The sequence below is a fragment of the Diorhabda sublineata genome, chromosome 3 (genome assembly GCF_026230105.1).
Source record: "Diorhabda sublineata isolate icDioSubl1.1 chromosome 3, icDioSubl1.1, whole genome shotgun sequence".
Taxonomy (NCBI): Eukaryota; Metazoa; Arthropoda; class Insecta; order Coleoptera; family Chrysomelidae; genus Diorhabda; species Diorhabda sublineata.
In genome coordinates, this window is record NC_079476.1 from 13,727,967 (window position 1) to 13,755,588 (window position 27,622).

Sequence of the window (27,622 nt, forward strand, 5' to 3'; positions counted from 1 at the left end):
GAAAACAAAATTATAGATAACTTCTTGACGAATTCTGTGAACGTCACAGTGAAGCAATCATTTTCACCACACGATAACTTGGATTTAGGCTCTTCCCAATACTCCTTAGCAATAAAACAATAAAATTCCCGACTTCAAGTTACAGAAATAAGGCTAAAACTGTGGAATTTCAATGAACTAATTCATTATTTTGTGTTATAATTTTGTTTTTCCATCGTTACTAGACTATTAAAACTGACAGTAGTATCGCATCTCCCGAGCAATTAGACATTGAAATGATTCCAAAAATCTATTTTTGTCTGTAGGCGCGACATGTAGACAGCTGTTAATAGGGGAGGTAGAGTTTGTTTTCGTTTCTATCTCTTTTTATCTTATACCCGTATATTACATAAATTGCTAATTTTACGTCTCTGCCAGTGTTATTTAATAGATGCAATACACGAACTGAACAAAAATATTTATTTTTATTCTAGCCAATGTTAAGTCGTATGAACTTAAAATTTAACCTTCATGTTCACGTGTAACTATTAAAACTGTGATAATTTTATTGTTACTTTAGTCAGAATTCAAAAACCTTAAGGTAAATTATAAAACTTTAGCGGTGAGTGTGTAAAACCTGGACGCTCGAATTACTCAGGCGTGCCAACTTTGAAAGTTTTTCATGATTTCCGTTGAAAAATAGAAAAGTGAAATTATATAATTATTATTTTAGAAAAATAGCAGACGATTATCGCGCTTTCAAGGTCATGGCTGCACCAAAATTAGAGAATTTTGAAAGTATTTTATTAAATATAATTTTTATATATATATTTGTATTTACCTAAGCAGACATTTTCTCAATGAATATGATGTGTTACATATTTCCTTAGCATACGCATATGTTTGATTTTTCATTGGTTTGATTACTGTATTAAGGTAATAAACTGTTATAATAATTGTTAGCTGTGAGCTGTGAGCCCAATACGTAAGCGCGATAATATCAATTGATGTGGTCAGTTTGATGTTGATTGGGACTAAGGATTCACTGATTGATTTCTTTTAAATTATTTTGTGTTGCACTTTATATGTTTCGCCACACATTAAACACTATTTATTTAATGGTACATTTCATTTTTTAAAAAAAAAACTTTGCATATTTGGATAGAGTCCTGGTTGTTTGTTGCTGATCATTTTACCTGGTCTACTTCTTCATTTGCTTTTAAACCGAAATGTGATGGTACAAGCATAAATTCGAAGGTGGCATCTTCATTTTTTAAGTACGCTATGTTTGCTTCAATCAGTAAGGCAATTGAATTTTTAGTAGAGAATCTGTTAGAGATGATGAAGTTTTTGATTCTACTATATGAATGAGTGCTTGTGGTATTGTATATGATTCTGCAGTGTATGTAAAAGTGACAGGTTTAAAATTGAATTTTAAAGATGTAAAGACTTGCGAATGTGTCCGTTAATATCATATTGTGGTTGTGGTAATTTTTAATTTTTTAAAAAAAGATTATTAAAATTATTAAAAAGGTTAAGTGGAGTTTCTTTTTTTGCCATATTAAAAGAGGTATTAATTTTAGCTATGTAAATTAACCAAGGTGGAGGGGGTTGAATATTTGTTGGGAGAAATTGGAGTTGTAGATCTTGTGGTTTTTTGTAGATCGAATTGTGGATCTAATCTTGTTGTGCTGTAGGTCTTTGGAAACGATCTGTACCGATATTTGTCTAAGTTGGGTGCTCTTTATTACTAGCTAGTTTGGAAGCGTATGAAATCAATAGATGTTGGCAATGCAAGCCTAGAGGTGGCAATCCTGTTAGGCATTGTAAGCATTCAACTGGGGTTGTACAAAATTCGCCTGTAGCGTATTATTCGTAGTATTCGTAGTACTACGTAGGTGATAGGGAAAGTGGACAGTTCTTCGGCAATAATCAGTACTAGTATGTAAATAAAAAAAAACAGTAAAATTTGAAATAGTCAATGTTCTTTCAAAATACGTCTTTTTATCAAAAATAGTGTTGGCGAGACTTATGCATTATTGACTAGCTTAAGTGCTATTTAATGCATTGAAAATATGCAGGGTGTGTAATTGATATTTCAATTTTTCGAAAAAATTTAAGGTTAAGATGCTGTACTTATCGTATGGTACTCTAGATTCTTAAAAATGTATTAGTCGTCATTAATTTGTGCTGAAAAGTGGATTGTTTTGATTGCGAAAAACAATTATAAAACGCATATGAAAGCAGTATTGTTGTTTCTAATAATAGACATCCGTATAGAAATATTGAGCAATCAACAGTTACAAAAATAGTATTCAAAACTGATGGTTATATTTGAGATAATTTTAATACAAAACAAAGCACTGAGTTCAAGAAAATAAAAATTTCGCTGCATAAAACAAATTCTATAATACGAGATATGATTAGAAAAATGTTACCAAATTTTTTAAACAAACATATGGAGAAGAAATTTCATTACCTGAGAGTAGAGACAGATGTTTCTATTTGTCAAACTGTTGGTGTATTAAAAGACATTTAGAACATTTGCGTGGAAGCACAAACCGAGATTTGATATTTTTTGATAAATAATACATCCGTGAAATTCGTAGTAAATCGACGTTAATAATGAAGAAGCACAGAACAGTATGGTGTCGCTCTTGTCAATCAAGCAGTCATAGACGGCTATATCAGGTAGTGGAATGCCAAATTCTTCATAGTAGTCAACAACGCTCGAAGAAATGATTCAAATCTGTGTAAAATCATATCAGAGTCAGCATATCGATCCTGATGTTGATATTCCAATGTGTGGAGCATGCGTTATCTGATGAGTGCAAAGCCATATAAATGATGTGCAGTATCACACTTCTCTGGTGTTGCAATTTTGACAACTGGCACTTAATTGATAACATCGTTACAGGAAACGAATCTAGGCTTCCTTATTTTATCCCCACAATCAAAATAGTACTACACTACGGAGAGAAAATACTTAATATCATCAAATACATTCTGCGATCCATGTGTTGTTATCCTCATCGATGACTTGTGGCCAGACTATCCACGCCGATTGTTATTATATCAAACGGCTGGGTGTTATCCTACTGTATGACAATGCCAGAAACCATACTATGCATACCCAGGAATTATTACGGTTAAGAGTTTAGCACCCAGTGATAGTGATTAATCAACACATCTTCAAAGAGTGATGTTCTTTAATTCTCAAAATAAAGATGCAGATGATCTCTGACTACATGAAAATAATCCAAACTGCAACTCAAATAAGTTGATATAAATGTAGCTTTTATAAATCCACTGGAAATTTTTAAGAAACATATGAAAAATGAATCAATAAATGATACTTCAATTTTGCTCAACCCCAAAGGGGTCATATAACACAACATTAGTCAAATTATCAAAAAATAAATATGAATTTTTAACGAATTGTAGTAAACTGGTTCAAATATCATAGAAAATTTCATCACTGCCTATATAAAAACATAGGATATGAAGTCCTCAAATCTTTGGACAATATGGGGCCGTTCGAATCGATATAATAACTCGACATTCGACCGTTTTGTCTGTTTCTAGATAGTCAATGTAGATCACATATAATGAATCTCACAAAACGGTGGCCATCACCTTTCGAGCCGATAAGATATTCTACGCATTTACAAGTGAGTTCACGCTTGGATTTACCACAGGTTTCTCATACTCAAAATATCATGCAAGGTATCACCCACGTAATCTTTTGGAATGCCTACTGTTTCAACTATTCATTTCTGTACACAGCTTCCAAACGCTCTTTTATTTTGATACGGGAGTTACCTTTACAAACAAGTATTGCTCCAATTCCATTTTTCCAAAATCCATGGAGACGCCCGCTTCCACACCCGGTTAAAAAAAATACGGTTTACCCAGCTGAAATTTCCAAGATTAAAATAGGTGAGGGTTATAGGTGGTAGGTCTGGTATTGTATAATCCAGGTGTTCAATACGGTTCTGAGTTAGATCTTTCAGTTCGCACATGAGCATTTCTCACCTCATCATCACAAAAAAAAAAACAACAACAGAAGTATGTGTTTGCAAAAAATATTCAATATCGAATGTAAATTTGCTCTATATAGACCTTGATCGAGTGGGTGCGGGGCTCGTTTGGCTTTTTTGCGGGGCCCTCTTTATGTATTAATTCAAATCCAGTATATACATATACGTATATATGTCTTGATTTTAGGGATTTAAAATTAGTTTTGTTTTTCTATTTTTGGAGACAAGTAAAAATTTGACATTATGACTACTTTTAGTCTTTATCAAAATATGTTGTATTGATATATTTCGTTAATATTTTTAAGGCAAACTTTGAAAATTTTTTTTGTTTATTTTGATGATAACACTAACAATTGGACTTGGCTCTGTAACTCACTTAGAATTATATCATATCAATAAATTCAATTGTACCTATTAAAGGCAGAATAAGTTTCATTTCTACAGATCCATTTTTATCTTTTTTCCAAAAACTTCAATAATCTAATTTGTCAATACTTCTAAGTAAACAATTCCAGGAACTAACATTGTTTGTATATTTAAAATATAATTTTATTATTATGTTTATTGAATCCGAATTATAAATATTAGTTTTATCGAAATATACCTACATTTTGTATATGTTTTTAATCCAGATTCGTAACGTAATAAACACGAACTGTATGTTAAACGATAGGATATCTTAAAACGATAAAACACAACTAAGTTTTGGTTTTTCCTTGATACATGAACTAGATCCATTTGTCGTATATTCAGATATATAAATATTCAAAAAATAGTATTTCAGATACATATTTTATAGATATTGCCCGAATAGAGGTGTTTATATACACGAAGCACTTTACCGCATTTTTATTAACCATAATATTTTTATTACCTTTATGCGTTAATTTATCACAGCGTAAAAATCTAAAAATAGCAATGCAAACCTTGTTAACAGTATTTTGAGGAACTGCTGTTAATTAAGTAACGTAAATAATTAGTACACTCAGACAAATATCTACATATGAAGACGCCACAAGGTATTTAAATCAGAAAATAAAAGGTAATTATGTATACTTGAGACGTATCGTAAGAATCAGTAAATGAATCAAAAATGGGCAGATTAAACGATTTATTGGGCTGTCTTAGGTAACCTTTGATAAACTGAACTAGATATTATAGAACAAAAATTTCCACAATCTTTTCAAGCAAAAGTTTTTAACCACTGCGTATGTTCAATCTTATGACTTCCAAACATGGACATTTAGAACAGTGAATTAGGATGAAATTGACAAAAAGTTATAACCAGATGGAAGCTTCAAACAGCGTTGAAGGACAAAAACGGAAATGACTGTATTACAAACATACCGAAGAAACGGACCCAAGGACGACCAAAATGGAAATTTGTAGAAAACAAGATGTAACTAACAAATAATTCACTAAATACCATGTAATTATAAAGATGGAGGACACCAATCAGATAGGCAAGTGAAAGATACGTGGATGAGAATGGAGACATCATGGGGAGGTATTTATCTACAGTTGATGGATTGTGGCTGGATATATAGAAATAGGTACAAAATATCCATTTAATACGTGTATTAATAATAATAGTACTAATAAGTTTAATATCATGTGGGTACTTTGCGTTTACGTTTACTCAGTTAATGATATTCATATTCATTTTTTGTATGAAAATGACCACTTTTGTCGATTCGACACTTGGTTTTTGAGAGATCGAGACCAATGAATTCTACATTAAAACATGGTTTTTAATTCAAAGGAGTTTGATTTAATGAATAATAATGCTTTAAATATGTTGTTTCTGCTACTCATTTTATAACTAGTAATTTTTGCCATTAAACCAGTTTTCTAACCAATATTCATTCAATCATCGCTGTTTTAATGGACATAATGTGATTCAGTAGTTTTTGTTTCAACTCAATATCATTCTAATTATTTTTATTATAGATCAAATTTCATGAGATTGTATTAAAACGAACTTTTTACAATACAACGTAAATAATAAATGTGTTCAATAAATCCGTGAAGATGAGTTCGAACCATATGCCATATTTCAGTTTCAGATCAGATCTTTTGTTTAGTGAACAGTTTTTTTAGTATAATAGTTAACAGATATACGAGGATGTATTGATACCTAGTTAGCCTAGACCAGTTGGATAAGGGTAGAACAATAACTCGAGATTACTATTCGACATTACTGACCACTCTACAGGAAAAAATTAAAGAGAAAAGACGCGGAAAGCTATCCAAAGGTATTTTGTTTTTGCAGAACAACGTCCCTGGCAAAAAATTCGTAATTTAGGGTTTGAATTACTAGAACGCCCCCCTTCTTCACCAGATTTGGCTCCATCCGACTATTATCTCTTTCCTTAACTGAAAAAAAGGTTGATAATTCTCTTCCAACGAGGAGGTAATAAAAGCTGTGGAGGTCTGGTTTGCAGAGCAACAAGAAACATTTTTTTGAAAGATCTAGAGACGTTGCAGGTTCGCTGTAATAAATGTATCCAATTAAGAGGAGAATATGTTTAATCATAAAATATTTTGACATTGAAATTTGTTAAGTTCTAAAGTAGACTAAGATTTTTTCAGTACATCCTCATATACCCTTTTAAGTAATACTAATAAATTGTATAATAATAATAATACCAATAGTATGAACGAACAAGGCAAGCTGCAGGTTCTTGCATCGTTTTGTGTCCAATTTATCGGTTTTGCTTTTACTAACGCATGATTTTGATTAATAACCGTACTTCAATTGACGTTGCTCATACGTAAAAGACTCAGTATTAAAAATAATTTTTTGTAGCGAACGAAGAGTCGAAAAATGTCATGTCGCAATTGAAGAAAATATTATTCTAAAATAAATTGCAATAACATAAGACAATATTAAAAAAACGTTAATTACAAACTTAAATAATATGAAACATAAATATTGTTTTGTTATGCACTAATGGACATTAAGTCAACTGTACATATCCGCATTTCAAATTAGATGTGTCTGGGTTATTGTTTACGAGTCCATCTCGAGTTCAGCAACCAAAAGAATAATTTAGAATTTATTATAAGGAAAATATCTTGCTAAAATATTTGTTGTCTAAATAATATCAAATATATTGGTATTATTTACATCGCATAAGAGAAGATGCTATGAAATGAACAAACGCAAATTTCTTGGAATGGTTCGAGAATTGTTTAAAAGAAATTTTGAGTTGAATTATTTACAGTATTTATAATAAGCGCCTTAAAAATCAATCAAAGTATACTACTAACCTTAATAATAAATGATTCAATTATTTGACATTCTAAACCTATTATGTGAAGAAATTTTTCACGTTCTGCGAAAGTAACTAGCCTCCAGTTAATATATGAGATGCTATAGAATAGACTCTACCCTATGTATGGTCTCAACGCCTTTGTTTGTGTCCGTTCATTTCGAGGCATGAAACAGTGTGTATTATAAAGTTCGATAGTGTCTGTTAATCAAACATCTGTACATCAAACAGCGAAAATGTTTGCCCTTTGAGGTAAAAATGATAGTTAAGAGTGTTTACATAAAGTTATAGTCTGGTTCACAAATACCATTTCGTTAAAAACCTGACCCGGTCCATCAAAAATGATGATTTTGTTCTCATTCTCATTGGAAAGGAATCTAGAACAGCTGAAAAAAATGCAAAAGTTATAAACAATAAAGTGAAATGAAAAATAAGGATTCGGTTTTTTTTTGAAATATTTCGAAAACTATTTGAGATAATAGAAATTTGAAAAAAGATCTTTAGCGAGGGGAAAATTTCCAAAAATGTTCCATCTCCCAGAACTGTGCAGACAATGCTTATAATTTTAATTTAGCGGCGAAAATAGAGGTTGAAACGCGTGGTTTGCCTGCCTGATTAAATATTATCCAGGAATAAATAAATTGGCGTACTAAGTAGACATGTCAATAAACAACAATCAAGACATTAAAAAATTATTTATTGAAATAAAGCCATCAGGAACATTTTTTTCCAATTATTGTATTGAATTGAAAGTAATTTATACAATAAACTTTTATTTTTTTATTTATTAAATTCATTAGTTTTTTTCACATTTCAATTTACATATGTTATAAACTAATGAAAATATGATAAGAACATTCCAAGACTTTTTAGATCTTCATTAATAAATTGAGGTTTGGAACCGAGTTCTAACTTTATTATTTGAAAAATTATAAATAATATTAAAAAAAAATTAATGTTATTTTCTTATTCTAAGGATCTAATGAATTGAAAGTAATTTCTAGAATGTGTAAAGTTCACAAAAATTTATTGATTTTACGGTTTTGAACATTCTACAATTATAATTTTTTTTATTCTTTACTCATTGTTGGAACGTTTCGGTGGTGGCGAGTTATAAGTCTCTTCATTGTTTTCTTGTTCTTCTTCTTTTGGCTCAACTACATCTCCCAATAACGTTTCAGTATACTGTAAACTATATACTTTGTAAAAATTACTTTTACGTCATTACAATAATTGGAAAAAAATTACTGATGGCTTTATTTACATGAATATTTTTGATTGTTAATAAAAAAGTGGAAAATCAAAATTTTTAAATTTTTTCGAAGGGGGTATTTTCTAAACCCTTTTAAGATCGGTTCCAAAAAATTTAACAAGTTTTATTTTTGAAATAATCAGCGTTTTATGTTAATATTCAAGTGGTGATTATAAACTAAATGGCACAATTAACCAAAAACTTGTGATAAAAATTTTTTGTTGACAGATTATTGTTCATTGATATATCTACTTAGTACCCATTTTTTTCATTCCTTAATGCATATTCAATTTCGTCTATCGAAGTCAGCCGAACCACGCGTTTTTACCCTTATTTTCGCCGCTAAATTAAAATTATAAGCATTGTCGGTACAGTTCCGGGATGTGGGACTATTTTTTAGAAAATTTTAAGTTCTTTAAGGATCTTTTTTTTTAATTTCAATTATCTAAAATAGTTTTTGAAATATTTCAGAAAAACCCGGACCCTTATTTTTTATTTTACTTTATTGTTTATAACTTTTGCATTTTTTGCAGCTTTTCTTGGAATTCTAATAGTTTGTTCCAGATGCCAAAATCATAATTCTCGGTGTCTGGTCAGGTCCTGAACGAAATGGGACTATTAACCAGACTATTGGTACAGCGAGGCCACGAAAAATACTTTTAATTGAAAGAGACTTCAGCTTCAACGAGCATTCCTGAAAGTACAGTCTGCAAAATTGTGAATAATTCAATAGAAAAAGACACCTTTACTCACCGCAATCTTCATGGAATATATGCAGAATAATAAGTGCCATTGTTATTGTCACGTTCACAGAAACTGTTCCAGGAAACTGATGGTGAGATTAATTATTGTTCCACTACAACTTTGTGGCGTAATCTACATTATTTGGTTTTGTTTTAAATAATATACAGAAAATAAGTTATTATGGAGTCACAACACTTGCAAATACTCAGAATAAATTATCTCGAAAAAATAAATACAGCTAGATCGGAAAACAGAACGATAATTTACCTAGATGAGATTGGGTACCCATGACACCCATGATACACCCAGTAAAGGATGGTTTGATGGTTTATAAAAACGTTACACGAAAGTTTCGTTTAATAAAGTTAATGTAATAACTATTTTACATGCGGGGTCAGAAGAAGGATGGATACCAGAATGTCTGTTTTAGCAGCCAAGAATATTTCGGATTCCAACATGGATTATCACTTAATGTCGAATATACCCCGAATAGCTCTGATAGATAATGCATCCTACCATAGTCGCCAAAAGAATAAGATACCAGTTTCAAGTAATAGAAAAAGAAAAATACAAGACTTTTTGTGCGAACGTGACCTATATTTCTACGAAAGTTGTAATGTTCAAGAACTGTGAAAAGTAATAATTTTTAATATATGTATTCATGTAATAATTTTATGTATCATTTAGTAGATTTGAAATTAAAATTTATCAGTCCCATCATATAAATTTCTAACCCAACATACAACGATGTTGGGTTGTCTGTCAGATATCAGTACTTCTAAACATAAATTAGGAAATATATTTCCACATGCGTTGAGAGATTCTCACTGAAATGTTAGCTATTTTACTGCTTAGTTTTTCTTTGTCGATCGTATAATTGAATTGTGAAGATGTTTTTGAAAATGGAAAAAACTAAGGTAAGAGTTGTCAGTAAATATACAGTAAAAATACGCCAGTATTTGTTAAGCAGAAATGTTCGAAAAAATCATGAAAGCCAATCGCACTTGACGAATCGTCCACCACCAAGACAATACAAGCTCTCACACAAACAAAAACGTTTTTGAACAGTCAAAACATGGAATTGATGGGTCATCCTACCTACATATGAAAAATAAAGGTCAACGTTTTTTACACCTGAATAAACGATTGATGCGTACAAATCACATGTTTTGTTGGTACCTCAATGGGAATGGAAAAAATGCTTTGACAATTGGTTCAAACGCATACAAAAGTGTATTGATCTTAATGGAGAATATTTCAAAAAGAAATACAGCCATAATCAATTATAAATATTTGCTTTCATTTAACTATCTGAAAACTTTAGTAGGAACACTCATAGAACTATTGATAATTTATCTGTGTAGAACAGGGACATTGAAAGTTGTACAGCGAATATCGAATTACACGTATAAATATATACAAAAAATTTGCTAAGCGCATTACGATAAGCTAACCTTCAAATATAATACAATCAAGGAAAGATTATTTGGGTAAAATAAAAAACTTTAGATGTTCTAATAGAATCATTATTATCTTGACAAAACATGGATCAACAGTCATCGACATTGCAAAATAGGTTAAGATAATAGCTTCTATTCATAATATTCCTCCAGTAATGGTTATGGAAGCGAATCGTATCACTCACGATAAGACACCGAAGCAGAAGAAATGCTGAAATAATTATGCGAAAGGCCCAACAAAAGTTTAATTTCATGTAAAGTAAGAATTATGAAAATTTAATGTATCTGTAATGATTGATTGTGAAACACCTTCGAATTTGGAAGGATAAGAGTTTCTCATTTTAATAGTTTTAATAGTGTGATGATCTAGAGTCTATTGTTTTAGTTTTTGCAAAAAATTATTTTCGTCTATGGCTTTTGCTTTCAAATATCCTTTTTCAGAAAAAAATCTAACTGAGAAAAAAAGCGCTTGGTTTACTCTGGTATCACCTGTTTAAATGTCCTTGTATGTAAATCATATTTTCTTCTAGTTTTCTTATTCAATAGTTACTTGTCATCGTCGCGCTTACAGCATATTTTCGATGCCTCTTTCAAACCTTTACAATTGTAAATAGAACAAGTTCTCATAACCGGTTAACCGTAACGTTTTCAACGAACATATATTTTTCACTACACAACTTATTGATGTTTTGGAACCCGTTTACAATAGTATTGGAAAAAATGCGAAAGCTGTTTCAAAACAAAAATGCTAACGTAAATGAGATTAAAGAGAAAGTGTTACCAGAAACCCCACCATAGGAAATATTAAAAGATGAGACCTACTTGCTCTTCAGGATAAACACAAACCACAGGCTGTAACAATCAATGTTTAGGTCTTCTTAATAGCCACTATTCCATCAGGAAAAACAATTATGATACTTTCAGAAATCCACTATTACTTCCAATATGTGTAAACCGTTGTCCTGATGTAGTCCTTTGCCTGTTGCTTGAAAACCTGTCGATAAATCTTCAAGAACAACTTTTCCAATGCTGTGGTGGTTGTGTCAATCCATACGTTTATAACCATATGTCCCGCATTCATCCACAACTTATCCAAATAGAGAATTTTTTTTTATTTCGTTAACGGTCTTCTGCCTTTTTACGGTGCACGGTGGTAGCCTCGTTGCCATGACCCAACTTCCAGTATTTATCATTATCTCGTTTAAATATTAAGTTTTTCGATTTCGTTAGTTACATTCTCTCAACTAATGGAAGTAGTTTCGTTGTCATGATCGCGTGTCCAATATTCACTGATATCACGTCAAAATATTAATTTTCCTTTGCGGCTACTTAATGGGGATAGTTTAGTTGCCGCGAACTTATTTTCAGTATTTACTAATATCTCGTCTCTTTCGATTTAGTTTGCGAAATTCTGCGATTTTCTTGGCAAAGATAAATTTAAGTTTATACACTTATTTTACGACCGAATTTTTTTAAATAAAAAGTCGAAGAAAAAATTAAATAAAGTAACGGGTTTATGGAAACGTCCTTGTAAAATAAAAGGAAACGGTAATCCCAGAAGATAGTTTGCGTAAAATATAAAAGGTTGTGGTTTTGTGATAACTGCGATTTAATTGGAAATTTTGCCTCATTTTCACTTTTTATTTTTGATGAAGTGATATTCTATAAAATAAAATGCCACAGTTGCGGAATAGAGAAAATTCAGATAAGTGATTATGTTGAAATACAATAGCAATTTAATAACGCCATTGAATTTTATTAAGAACGCATTGTTTACTTACTTCATTATCTAATAAGTAAAATGAAGGTGAAACGAATCATATGTTTAACGATATAAACTGTAAGTAGGTTCGAAGTAAATCAAGACACGTGCAAAATACGAAATAACTAAAGGAAACCTATTACACGCGTGTGTCCCAAAAATAGCACTAAGATTTAAAGTATGAATAGTTTTTCATTATTATTTTAGAAGTCTCACAAAGAAATGACACGTTATGCTGAATCAGGTTTTTTAACATGACCATGATTTATATAGTCTATATACAAAGACTAAACAAGATAGCGAAAAAATTAAACATAAGCATGATATTGGAAAATATTGTCTTTTGGCGGTAGTCTGGGAAAATATAAACTACTAAATTACTCACTGTTTTGATTTATATCATCATGAGTTGAGTTTTTAGAAGACGAACTTATCTCAACTTTATATCATATGATTTTCAAATCAATCACTTAAAATATATTTTTAACATAAAAATTATAATTGAGTCTAGTTACTGTCATATGATATGATTCCAAAGAAAGAGCTCTCATTTTTAAATTTAAAACTTTGGTTTTTCCTAACATTGTCTCGCAGTAGAAGTAATAAGGTTAAAATGCAAAGGTAAAACCTGCTGGTGTCTTCAGCTCTATAGACAGTAGCCAATTAAGTTGTTGCTGCTGCTCCTGCGGTAGGTCATCTAGTAACACAGAAAACCCGATAAACCGCGAACAAGTATCACTATTGCTTTGTTTAAGATTGTGGCTTTCAATCTACAGAGGTATAAATATCCTAAGCACGACTCTAAAATCAGCTTAAAACTAGGTTAACATCCTTGGTAAATCAATAACAGTGTAGGGATTTTACAAATCCGACATAACCTTATTAAACCCATAGAAAAGTCTCTAAGTCCTCATCTTTTCAATATCATTGTGAATGAAATAATAAAAACTGTAAGGTTACGTGAAGGGTACAGAATGGGCGACTATGAAATTAGCATTTTCTTCCATGCTAACGACGCTGTACTGGTAGCTGAGATTGAAGATGATCTACATGAATTTAATTACACTGCCAAATCAATCAATATGAGAAAACAATAAAAATAAAAAAACGACTAATATGTAAACTGGAAGTTAGAGGCAGTAATTGAAATGTAAGTATTTAGGAATAGAAATATACTATGATGACATTGAAGTGGAGGTAGAGATCAGACAACAAAGGCAACAAAAATATCAGCTTGTTTAAATAATACAATATGGAGAAATGAAAATATATATAAAATAGTAACAAGTAAAAAAGTCGTCGCACTTTCGGCATGAAAGACTATTGCGTAATTTTTACTGTTAGGATAAGACAGCCTGCAAAATTATATTGATTAATAGAGCGTCTACAACATGAAAATCAATCCAATTTTAAACATTCAATTGATAACTTTTGTTAAAACAGTGTTCTATTTTGATATTCATGTTGTAGGTGATTTGGTTATCAATAGCATTTTGCAAGTTGTTAATGTCAAGTAAAATTTTGATATAGAACAGGTCGAAACGTCAAATTTGTACCTGTCTTTATAATCACATTTTTGTTAATTTAATTTTAATTTTTTTACATCTACAGCTATACCGGAATTAAATACAAATAACCCAAATAGCTCACTACATGCTTCGGAAGAGATATCGCTGCTAGAGACAGACGAATGGCCAAAATGCTAGTAATAGCACATTTTTCACAAAACAAAATGCGCTAAAAATGGCATATGATATACACCGCTAAACATTTACTTGGGACAACCGAAATGGGAGTACTCCGTAGAATATTTAGAAAAATTCATCTGAAAACGTTAACAGCGTGTTGGGCGTCAAATAAAGGAATGCGATGAGCATACAATTAGGATGAAAGATAAAGCAGTAGTTAGGGGAAAAGAAGCTTAAGATGCTCAGGAAAACTGTGGCCTAAGTATTTAGCAATGCAAACCATAGTTCAAAGAAATAAGACAACAATACTTCGTTGCATATAAGTCCAAAATATTACCTATTATTTCACTTTAGCCATTTTTGGTTGCCAATAAAAGAAATGTGGATCTTTTTGCAGAGATAATTTTTTCAACTTCGTATAAAATTTGTAGCCGGTCACCTGAGAAAATTTTTTATTGTTCTATGTTTTTCAAAATTTTGGAAAACTTTAGTAACAGTAAGTACTGTCTGAAATGTTATTTTTTCTATATTTGGCATTGAATGAAGTATACAATTCACTTCGCATTCTATCCCCACATTTCAATAATGGCCAGACCCCGATACGCTATTTTTCACTTCCATTTTAGTTTAATAAATTGAAAGAGAGATCTTTCAATATAGAAACTAATAATAACACGTTTCAATTTAATTGTAAACAGAAATGCCGAAAATTTAGCCAAAATCATCATCATCATCATCAAAGCAACAACTTTTTTTTGTGAAGAATACTACTAAGCGATTGTTCTATTGATCATTTACGTCTGTTCTTTATGAGAAAATAAATTCCAACGGATGATGATGCTAAAATGCGTTATTAGTATTGCACATGGTAAATCAGTAAAAAGTCTTCTGACTAATTTATTTTCCTCATAAGGTTGTACCATCACCTGGGAGCCTGCCCAGTAATCAAGCACAACTATGCTCATGTATTCAACATGTATTATATGAATATAGAGGTGGTGGAAGGATTTTGCAAATATATATGTAGTTTAATCTCATTCGTTGCATGATTATTTGTGTGCGTGAAAATAAAAGAACATTTTTTGTCACATACCTCTTATTCGTTATTATGTTCCAGTTATTAAATTTTGTGCAAAGTAACCTAATACGAATAATTAAAATACAAATATCGTGAAAACCATGAAAGCATTCTTATAAAGACTTTTTGTGGTGAATAATTTATCCAGAAACAACGAAACGATGAATCTATTTCTGAAGTTAATTTAGCGACTTACGTAAGTTTTTTTAAAGTAGCTGAATTTGGTCTATAGAATATGTGGAAAATCCTCTGAAATAATGATATTAGTGATCCTACTTTATATTCAAATCAAAATGATAAAAGTTTAGAATGTCGCAAATTGAAATTGATACATTCGTTTATTAATTGATTTAAAAGAAAAAATGGTTGAAATATTGAATAAGTAGTATCAAGTAGTAAACAGTATCAACACATGAAGAAAATAATAGTCGCAGTGGTAATTCCTATATAAATTTGAGTTAACATATATTAAGGAACAATTCATTAGTGAATAAGATGAATTAAAAATAATATTGTTATTAAATCGAAGTTAGTAAAATTTTTCTTTTTATGGAAGTCTCGATCGCCAGCTCATATCGACCAGGTTTTTAGTTTCCGAGCACTTTCTATTTTTAATCCATAGACACATCAGTGCTGCTATTTTTAATCCTGATAATCGTCGTTCGTTACTCATTTAACACATTGTATATTGGAATTCAATAATGTATAAATTATGAATTGAAATATTAATACTTACGTATAGAGAGTTTTTTACTTGGATATAATATAAAATCATAATATTTCAGGCCACACATTCATCAGGAATGGAATAAATGTGGTGAAATACCTTGATTTCAGAAGAATTTTTTTGTAGTTACACCTCTACCCTACAAAGTCAGTCTCTTAATAATTTGACTTGTACGGTGATACCTCTTATACAAGATCTTTGAAGTCACTTTATAAACATCAAACTTTTCTTTAAAATTGTGAATAGGTTTGTTAAAATGACTATTTTAATTTTGTATTTTGAAAATAAAAAAATAATGTTAGAATTCAATGTACGTATGCCTTATTCAGGATGATCTTTGTTAGATTTTAATATAATTATAGATTATACCATTGCAACAGTAAAATTTATTATCGTTCGAGAGATTTTTGTAAAACGTAGATCGACTAGTGAATATTGAAATTATTTCACGACTAATACAGACCCAACCCGTTACACTGTTTAATCGAGGAATCGGAGAACATTCTCTAAATTTCATGTTGTACGGCATTGTTAAGCTTAAAATTGAGCTCACACATTCTAAGAAAATAGAAAGAAAATATCTTCTAAAATGGAATTAGACATAGAAGTTGTTTAAGGAAGATAATCACTTCATAGGATTCATTAGAATAATTTTTATGGAAAAACGTGATACATCCGAGATTAAGTTATTTGAGGACAATGAAACAATATCTATATGAAGAGGAGACACACCTACATTCTAGTCAGTCGATGAAGAATATTTGGAATGACAATACCAAAGTCGGCTTACGAATACTTTTTTCTAGAAGAAAGGTTTTCGGGGTAGGTGAGCTATCTATAATCGCAAATAAATCGCTCTTCCTTTGTAGTAGGGAACCAAATAAAATCAAAGATTAGACTACTTGGTTTGAAGATATTGTATTTGGGTAAAAATAAATAAATAGTATACAGCAATCGAAGATGAGGTTTCGTATGTGTTGTAATGTATTCAGGCAGTCTGTTTTTATAACTGTTTTGAATACTTAATTATCGATGGGTCAATTAAAAACATTCTTGAACGATTATTTATCGTAAATCTACTAGAGATTAAAGTAGGTCTGCCAATATCTTCAAATCCAAATGAAACTATGTAAGAATTCTAAGGCAGTTTACACATTTTAGTAATGCTATCGATATTTCAATGAAAGAAGAAAATATTTCTGAGTGCACCCATATTATCTAGATAATTTAGCACTTAAATCTTTGTAACATGAAAACAAAACGATATATAAATTATAGACTGATTAAAAACAATCCAATATTTTTTTTAAATTTATTGAAAATATTGTTGGAAATAATGAAAAAAATCCTGTAAAAGCCATTTCTCTTAATATTAATATTAAGATATCTCGCATGATAAATTTCAATCTCCTATATGTTTAACATTGGAAAGCTTGTTTTAGAGTTTAGAATTTTTTAACTCTATAATGGTTCATCAAAATACTTGATCAAATCATTTTCTTATATAGAATTGGAAGCTCTACAAAAACATATTTTCGATAAACTGTCGCTTTTCGAAGTTATTCAACTTTAAAATCGTTGGGAAGAAATAACTTCGGTTCAAAATTTATTTTTATTTTAGATCAAATTCATTCATTGTTTCTTTCCTTTTCTTTTAAACTAATAGTTTATTAATTCATATTTTGAACTTTTTTGCAGAAATATCATCCAAGGAGTGACTGTAGAGAATTTTTGGAGCTGCCTACAGTTTTTTTAGGATTGTTCCAAAAGAAAATTTTTCGTTTAAAAGTCCAGGAGCTATAAGTAATGCTCGTTAGGAGTCTAAGACAATATAATGTTTAAAAAGAGTTTTTTAGGAAGAATTCAAACTCTCAATTTATGGTTTACGTGGTTTACTTCAGCGATTTTGGCTGCACAATTTTTATGCAAAAATTAATTCGACACAAAGCAGTAAATTCAGCAATATCAACTGCAACTCCTGAAAAAATGAAGAATCTTGATATTTATGAAGTAGAATAATAAGTAGAATAATTTATTATTGTTAATTGAAAAATCGAGAAGTTTTAATATGAAAGCGAAAAAATTTGGGATGAGACAAGAGGACTTTGAAGGATTTTTGCAGAGAGATATGTCTGATTTTGTATCGAAAGATTCTATGTTCATTTTTACAGCGTTTGATTTACTTTAAGATGTTATGCAAAAAAGTGATAACTTTTGAAATCTTGATGAAAGTTATAATGAATTAAGGTAGTTAACGATGTTGCAGAACGTGTGGTAGTATTGATCGAACATTACAATAAGTGTTTTACAAAAAAATGAAGAAAAATTGCAATACTTATTACTTGTTATTAGTGATTAATAGAAAAAATTCCAGAATTATAATAAAACTACTCTGTCACAAAGTTAAAAAAAATAATTTTTAGTTGAAAAAAAAATAGTTTTAACTAATTAAAAAATTAAGATTTAATCAGTTAAAGAGTTAAATAAAAGCATCTGTGAAATATAAAAGAATATGAAAATTTTAATGAAAGTTTAATAACTTTGGAAGGCGTCAGTTTATCGAAAATTTATAAGAGAGCATTTTTTGTACAGCGTTCAATTTTATATAACAGAATTCGATTTGGATTGGTTTGGATTTTTGATGAGCCATTAAAGAGATATAAAATTCTAAACTCAAAAAAACAAGCTTTCCCATGTTAATCATTACGGGAAATTCAAATTTATCATACGGGATATTTTAATATTAATATTAAGGACAGTAGCTTCCATAGGATTGTTTTCCTCATTTCCAAGAATATTTTCGATTAATTTAAGAAAAAAAACTAGTCGATTGTTTTTAATCAGTCTATAATTTATATATCATTTTGTTTTCATGTTACAAAAATTTTAGTGCTAAATTTTCTACATAATATGGGTGCACTCATTTTTTGACGATTCAATTTCAACTAGTTTATAGTGACGTTGATTGTACAATGTGAACACATCAATGTCATACAAATAATAAATTGCTTGAGTCGATCGAAGCATTGCTAAAATGTGCAAGCTGCCTTAGAGTTCTTTCACAGTTTCATTTGGAATCGAAGATATTGACAGATCTACTTTAATCTCTAGTAGATATACGATAAATAATCGTTCAAGAATGTTTCTTATTGAAATCGAATGATAATGACTATACCGTATCATTGGCATTGTATCGAATCTAACAAAGATCATTTGGAATATGACACACATATTATATATATTGAATTCTAACATTGCTTCTTTTTTAATCTCAAAATACAAAATTAAAATAGTCATTTTAATAAACCTATTCACAATTTTAAAGAAAAGTATAGATGTTTATAAAGTGACTTCAAAGATTTTGTAAAAGAGGTATCACTGTACACCCTACAAGTCAAATTATTAAGAGACTGACTTTGTAGGGTAGAGAACTGCAAAAAAAATCCTTCTGAAATCAAAGTATTTCACCACATTCTTAGAACTTTACGATTGTTTAGGGTACAGTCCCTGGCCAAATTATTCGACGCACTGTATTTCCAATTAAATGAAGCAAAGAAAACTGAAAGTTTTCTATTTTTTGATAGGTACACTTCAGTTACGAAAGCACATTCGAAATTTTGCGGACTAAAGCGTCGTCGTCATGTCACTAAAGTGATGGTCAGTCATCAATGGCAAGGGCACTGAACGTCTGTACGTCGTAAGAGGAATAATCAGGCAAGATCAGTACAAAGAAGTATCATAAAAAATCGATTGATTTCTCAGCTCAGAAGATGGTTTTCAAATTGGGAACTATTCACCTTCATGCAACATGGAGTTTCCTATCACACTGCTCAGTCTGTGAACATTATGCTAGACAGTTGGACACACCATATTAATGTGGGTGTATTATCTGATATCTACTTTCTCTTAATAGAGTAAATGCATACACCCACTTTGTTATCTGTTGAATATTTCTCTATCCTAACGCAGAATGCTACATCGTTCATTTTTCTTTAAAACACAGGAAATAATACGATAATAAACGATACATACAAAAAACAACGCAACTTATCGCGCTATAACTGGTATGTTTAGTCGCATACAACTATTAGTTGTACTAGAGCAAATTTTCGAGAAACATTGATGATGAATTCTTAAGGAACCAAATGTAGTGAGAATGTGAAAAAGCTCTTAGTAAGTACTTTCATAATAGCATTTAGTTGATGTGCTATCCTAGTGTCATATATTTGTCTGATTCTAATTATCTATGGAAAATATTATCAATAGCTCCAGTACTCTACTTAGATGGGCACTTTTCGCTTTGCTGGTTTATGTATTTACCCTTACACAAAGGTACACTTGTGTACCAAAACAGGTAATTTCTAAATAGGTAAACTCTATTAATCAATCAATTAAGACAAAATAAAACTCCTAGGAGCTTTGGAAAAGGCCTAAAATAGTACATTCTAACTTCAATAGTACTTGTATTCATTTGTAATACATACATATTGGTAATTTGGCACACAAAATGAACTTAAAGAAGCCTCAAATGACATTTATTGACACTGGCAAGAGAGAAAGGGCAATGTTTGCCAGTCAGTATAGCAATATTTCTAGTTATGATACAAATGTAGGTACAATCGCAAGCATTATAAAAAAGCAAAATCTGCAGAGTCTTAAATACAGAAAACTTTGTAACTAATACAAAAAGTTACTAGATCTTCCGAGGTATTATATAAACGAAGTTTCTCTGCGCGTCTAGTTATAATGAAAGAACTAATCTAAGCCCTCCGTTTTTTGTTAGATTTATTGTTGTGCGTATACCATGTTAAGAAATGAACAAATCGAACCAAAACTGGTTCAAATGAAATGTATTCAGATTTCTTAGTGTAAAATTCAGCTTGATTATTATTTCTATCTATGTATGTTTCAGCTTATAACCGCACTAGTGTAGGACTCTTGTAAGGTAACTCAGTGTCTGAACTAAAACGGGGTAATGAGAAAGTTTAAAAGATGGAAACATTTCGAATTAATGTGAGTGTGAGTGTTTTAGATTATTGATAAATACGCACTATACTTAAACACAGCTAGTGAACATTTTCTTAAAATATGTCGATAAAGTTTACAAAAAATATATGATTCGGCTAACAAAATGACAAAAAGGATCAGACAATTTATTAGATGGTAAACTAATATTTAATAATCTGTTTCTTATTAAAAATTGTTGCTTTGCAGGCCAAGTGAAGTCGTCGATGGTTATGCTGATAACCAATTGACGCTTTCGAGGCCAGTATTATTCGTGATATTCCTGATGCAATGCTCGAAAGACGTCCAGGATGCGCTTCATTAAGAACAGCGATTGGCATGTTCCTAAAATTCTTTCCATATGTAAATGGCATCTACTCATCTATCGTTTTTTTAACATAAGAATCTATTTTTTTTTGTGTTATATTTCATTATTTTTTATTGGACTTATCAAAAATAAATTATGTTCGCATAATATTTTGAAATAGTGTTATTCCAATTCACTTTTGGATATAGTGATGCGTATGTGACACGTGTTAAAGTACACAACATATCATTACAGATTACAGTATATAACTTCTTTTTATTCTCTTTATTTAGATTAGTGAAACTTGTTTGTACTAACTGATAACAAGATATGGGTCATTGTGCATTACACGTGTTCAAATTGCCTAAATATTTTGTCGCTTCATGAACATAGATGAGTGTATTTGTTGGAAAATGGTATTAGAACAATATATTTATAATAGATTTGGAAATAATTATGCAATACACGTCAATCTAAAAGTATTAGTTGAAGACAAACAGTTTTTCAGTTCCTTCCATTTGAACAAGAAAAATAAACATCCAACTCGATTTTTTTTCTTTAGACTCATTTACTATTTTGAATCTTCATCTTGGAGGAATTACTGAGTATAGCTTCTCAATATTGATTTATGCAATGTATACAATGAAACAAATTAACACTGCAACAACTTCTGAGAAAATTTTTATGGAACTGAAGATTCATCAAAAGTGAAAAATATGAACAAAGGATCAGTTCATTATCCAGCTTCTAGGTTTCCTAGTGTCACAAGATAAATACTATGGATGAATGCTTTCTGAGTGATTCACTTCGGATGTAAATTAAGAAAGAAACAATGCAAATTCCAATTGGTAAGGGTATCAACGCAACGCTCTCACCAACAATGGTTTCTTTTATAAATCATACATATTTAGAGTATTGATACACTAAGGTCTACATTCAAACATACTAGGAAAGACGTTAGTCAATTATGTTAATGGCTAAAAATTTTTGATGTGGAGCTATTGCTATTGTTGCTATTACCAGCCCTGAAATGAATAACGACGGAGTCAATAGCTGTATCTACTCAAAAATCCAATTCCTACTTGCAATTTTCTTATTTTCGACTGTGATGTCTATTGTTATTTCATAAGATAAATTATTTCTCGCAGTAAGAAGCAAATCTTTGAAATGTGCATTGTGGCGCGCGATACAATCTCTATATTAGATTAGTAATACTCCGTGGGCCTAGTATGGAATGCAGTTTGCTTTAAAAGAAGTATTATCGTATCCATCTCCTTTTCACAGCGCAATTTTTGCTTTTCAGCGTTTGGACTATTTGAAGTGGCAATATGTTCGCTCCGACGATTCAGATGGGGATTTTCATCCATTACAATAGTAGACTGATTCTTTATACGTTTCAGGATTGACTCCGAACACGACCAGTTTTATTAAATATTCGTTGCTAAATAACCTTCAGATTTATACTATCCTAAATGGATTACTATCAAATTTCAAAAAAAAATTTCAAATGTGTGAAACGGTTGTTTAAACGCATAATTTTATGTCTAAATGGTAAATATTATTATTTTGCTCGCGACATTATGCAATTTGCGGGAAGTAATTTCGTCGCCAGATAATTATTCCCTGTCTGTTTTCAATGCCGATTTCCTGTTATGGTTAACAAAGCCTAAGTTTGTGCTATTGCTTTTACAAGGTTTCTTGACTTATGTTAAAAATTAAGTCGTTGTCTTTGATTGCAGGAAAAATTTTGTTGATGTATTCGTTAAAATCAAAGATATGTATAGATTTTGTAAATCCTATAAAATTTTGAAGCTCTCATCTCGCCAAAGTGCTTGTGGCACAAGAAATTCATAGCAAAGTTCTGTCTGACGTACTGTTCTAGAAGTAATGAGACTCATGTGATTTTTCTATGTGAAAATGTCTTTCTAATGATCGTTACACAATATATGTTCATATTGAAATCCTTATTGCTTACGACTACATTGTGATTTATTTTTATGATCACTTCTATTTTTATTGGCTACCCCATGTGAAACATTTGTATTCATTATTAGATACCTTAAACTATTCCAATAAAAAGACACAAACAAATATAAAAATACTTATCATATCACGAACAAACTAATGTTGTAGATTACAATAATAATTTACAGTGATCGTTTTACTACTTGGAGGAAATCTACAAGCAAACTAAACTTCCCGCAAACACAAACGTAGGAAGCGATTGTCCAAGCAAAAATTTAGTGTTCCACTAACGGCCAAGGTTAAACGAACACCGTGTTAGCCTAAAGGGTAAGAAATCATTTTTTTATGGTAGAAAACTTGTAGGGCTACAAGCAATAGCGCGTGTTCCGTAGCTTCTAGGTCCCAAATGTAATATTATATACTTCGTTTAGTTCTTTCGTTTTGTTTAAAAATAAGGCTTTATTCAAAATAGAAAGCCAAACAAAAATTACTGAATCCTCTATCAAGAAGTTATTGAAAATTTGAAAATAAGAATATACTCAAGGGTGTATAAATATATTTATAATTTATGTTGTTGGGAAATTAGAAGTTATCTAGTAAAAAAGAGAATTTTATAGAGCTAACACTTATACCAGTGTGAAGACTTTGTGTCAGTTTTAAAAATTGGTTTCAAATGTGACGAGCTGAGCAAAGAACGAGGTCACATGCTGCCTTACTATTGCACTTTGGAATAGGGTTTAAAGGAGTAAACGTAAAATCAGATCAAATGTAAACAAAATATAATTTTAAGTAAATTTGTTATAGAAAATGTGGAGAAAGTTATAACACTGAATAATTCTGAAATGTTATGTTGAAAATGTTATTAAGAACGAAGATGAGTATATAGTTTTGCCTTCCGTTTAACATCATTATAAAATATACAAAAAAAGTGTATGAACTACGTTTGATCAAAAAATTCAATTGGTTTTTCTAAAAAATCGAACGGGGTACATAAAAAGCTCAGATCATGTCTAGTATACCATTTCAACAGAACGCTCAATCGATATCGCTTCTAAAATTCTACAATAAATTGTAAATGCAAGAACTCTCTTGTAGTTTTGACACATGTTAACAGTTGCGATCTCTTGGCTGCGAGCGCTTGAATGCTTTAGTTTTTATGGGCCAATACAGTAGCTAATTAATTCCATTTTTAGTTTGTTACACTTTAGGATACGAAATTTTGGTGTTTACAATAAATTGTGATTAATTAGAAATTGAACTGAAACATCAGGATAACATAAAATATGTTTGATAATAATGTTACTTACTTCAAATATTCAGCAAAAACTTCAATAATGCAATTCCAAACATAAAAATAACAACAGTCTTGTATATTGTACTTTTTTACAAGCATTTATGACAAATTTCAATTATCAAATGCGCAATATATTTTAATCTGAACTTAAGCTATGAAAAGTAGGTACTGATTGCGAAACAAATACTTTCGATAAACATGAGAATGCCGTGTACACAGTGTTATCACCAGATAACTCTTATAATTGCTTCAATAACATCTTAGTTAATAAACAACGAATGCATTCATCTTTGAAAAAACCAAGTCATAGAGGAATGAAACAAACATTATTAAAATTGAAATAGATTTTTCGTGATAATCCTTATAGGTGTGATCAACTAAATTTAGAATTGCAATTGCAATTTACATGATGAAGATAAATAAATATTATTCAAAATAATGAATTGATGAGCCTTCTGATATTGATATCACTTAGTTTGTGATCATTGAAAGGATCGATACATGTTTTCGGAATCATCAGAATTACTATTTTTTTTCAGGTTAGTTCATTTTGTGTTTTAAACAGCACTAGTCTTTTTTATTAGGTTTATATTTTTCTGTGCACATAAGTACATAGCATAGCATTTTTTTTCATTTAGTTTTAACCTGTAAGTAATTGAAACAACTATTTCATTCGGGAAAACGAGTTCACTTCTATTGTTATGGGAATTGGACAGTAGATAGATAAGGAGGAAACTAAAATAGGAAAATATTTGAGACAAAACAAGAAATGAAAGATGGAATGATAGGAATTGAAAAAAAAAATATATTTTACTGAAACTCAAAAATCATTTTGAGAAAGGAGTAAAACAAAATATGTAAGTAAAATGTATAGCGAATTCATTAAAAGAAAAAGGTGAAACAAGAGGTGGATGAATTTTAAATACCTAAAATAAAAAAGAAAGACAAGAAGAGATTTAAATATATAAAAAGTGAGGTTGAGAAATACAGGGACATGACAGGACAGGAATGAATGTGGATTATAAGGAAGCATCCTCATGCAACAACAAACCACAAAATTGATAGTAAGATATAGAAAATACATCCAAATAGAAAAATAAATCATTTGATAATTAATGAAGACTCAATTAGATAAAATTTAGAAATTTATTATTTTGGATAAAATATAAAAGCTATCCATATTTTTGAAATTTATCTCACAGTTCATATAATTTACAGCTTACGAATCAAAATTTGAAATCTAAAATTTCTGAAAACTGTTATAGCAAAGCATTTTAAGAAAAAAAATGGGAAGTAAATGGATCAAATGGGAAAAAATGATTATTTACTTTTCAAAATGACCGATGAAGATGACATCAAATCCACTAATCTATATGAATATTTGTAATTTGTGAAAGGCTGTTAAAGAAAAATTTCATTTCATTATTTGATGCATCGTTTTTTATGATTATATTGAAAGTTGAAAACAAGGAGGAAATTTAAATATTTGTATTGAATAAATTTAAAAATAGATCAAAATATACATCTTCAGCTCTTTTTATAAAAATAAAATAACGTATATTTAGTTAAATTGTTACTCATTGGTTTGTTTACAATTTTTTCTGAATAAAAATAGCAACTGATAATGATTCACCCATTTTTACAATGAACAGGTAAGTAAGCAATATTTACATATTGATAAAATATAGTAAAACCTTCGGTTTTTTATGGATTTTGCGAAAAGGTCAGATAAAAAATAATTGCTATTGCTTACATTATCATTAAATTGAGTTAATTCTAGTGAACTAAACGGAAAATATATACTTTAGAATAGATTAAGAAATTTAAAATCAGAACTCCTAAATATATATTTAAACATTTATTGAATTATGTTGCTTAATTTTAGATCTTATTCATTGATAGATTTGTCAGTTTTATCAATATAAACCATTTACTTACCGTCAGGGCCGGATTAAGATTTATAAGGCTCGGGGCCAAAATAATGACGGGACACCTTTAATTCGAAAACCCGGAAAAATTCACAAAATAATATCAATACGTTAGATTTGTGGTATCAACACATCAAAAAATACAGAATGATTTCCAAATGATGGGGCCCTCTTGGACCTGGGGCCCGAGGCTATAGCCCCCCCAAGCCACTAGATTAATCCGGCCCTGGTTACCGTATTTTTTGACACCGTCAAATTTTGGTGGTATTATGATTAAACTAATAATATATAATAAATATATATAATAATAATAAACTCATTTAAATTACCATCAAATTTCTAAATGTCGAGGTATGAAATATTTACTTGAGAAAAAATTTTTAAATGGGTATATTATAATACGTTTTTGTAGTAGAAAATATAAAATTGGATTTGTAATTTTTCCAAGCTTTCACTCGACCTTCAAAAAAATTATTTCAATTATGAAAAAATTTATAATAAATTCAAATTCCAAAAAGGTATGAAGGCAACAGTTACAAAACAACACCTTGCATCAATAGATGTCCATTATTAGAAATCAATATTTAATGAAACACCTTATTATAATCAACTCAACTAATAATTTAATTTCTCTTCTTATACATAATAGTTATGTCTATCAATTTACCATCTAATTGGACACATTTGTTTTATAGCGAATATTATTCATTACATTAACAGTTCTTGAGGAATAATTTCTTCTTCTTCTTCTTCAAAATCTGTCCCTCTGACGAGTTTTTTACCGCTAGAGTATTCTGTGTTGCCGATTTATCAACAAACTAATGCGGCTTATCCATACACTTGGATAATGTGTTTGTTTCAATGAAAGATGATTTTACGTAATACAAACACTGTTTTACAGATAAATATCTCATGTAAACTACCAAGAAGCGAAATAATAAGTCAACCACAGCAGATGAAAATAAGCAAATCGTTGTTATCAACTTCATTGATACGAAGGTTTTTAATAGAATATAATATAGAAATGTCATTTTCGAGATTAGTTATATTTAAAATATCTTCGCAACGAGTGGACGGAATTTCAAAAAAATCCCCTCCTCCATTTCCTAACGAAAAAAA

The 27,622-nt window shown here is 30.1% G+C and overlaps 1 protein-coding gene and 1 long non-coding RNA gene across 4 annotated transcripts in view; one reads left to right on the forward strand and one right to left on the reverse strand.

Moving 5' to 3' along the window:
- Nucleotides 1-27,622, reverse strand: part of LOC130441839 (uncharacterized) — a 677,503-nt gene that overhangs the window by 33,415 nt on the left and 616,466 nt on the right. The gene's annotated exons all lie outside the window — the stretch shown is intronic.
- On the forward strand, nucleotides 479-21,486 carry LOC130441840 (uncharacterized). The gene is made up of 2 exons (XR_008909641.1): nucleotides 479-580; nucleotides 19,590-21,486. It is a non-coding gene; the product is annotated as an uncharacterized LOC130441840 (long non-coding RNA).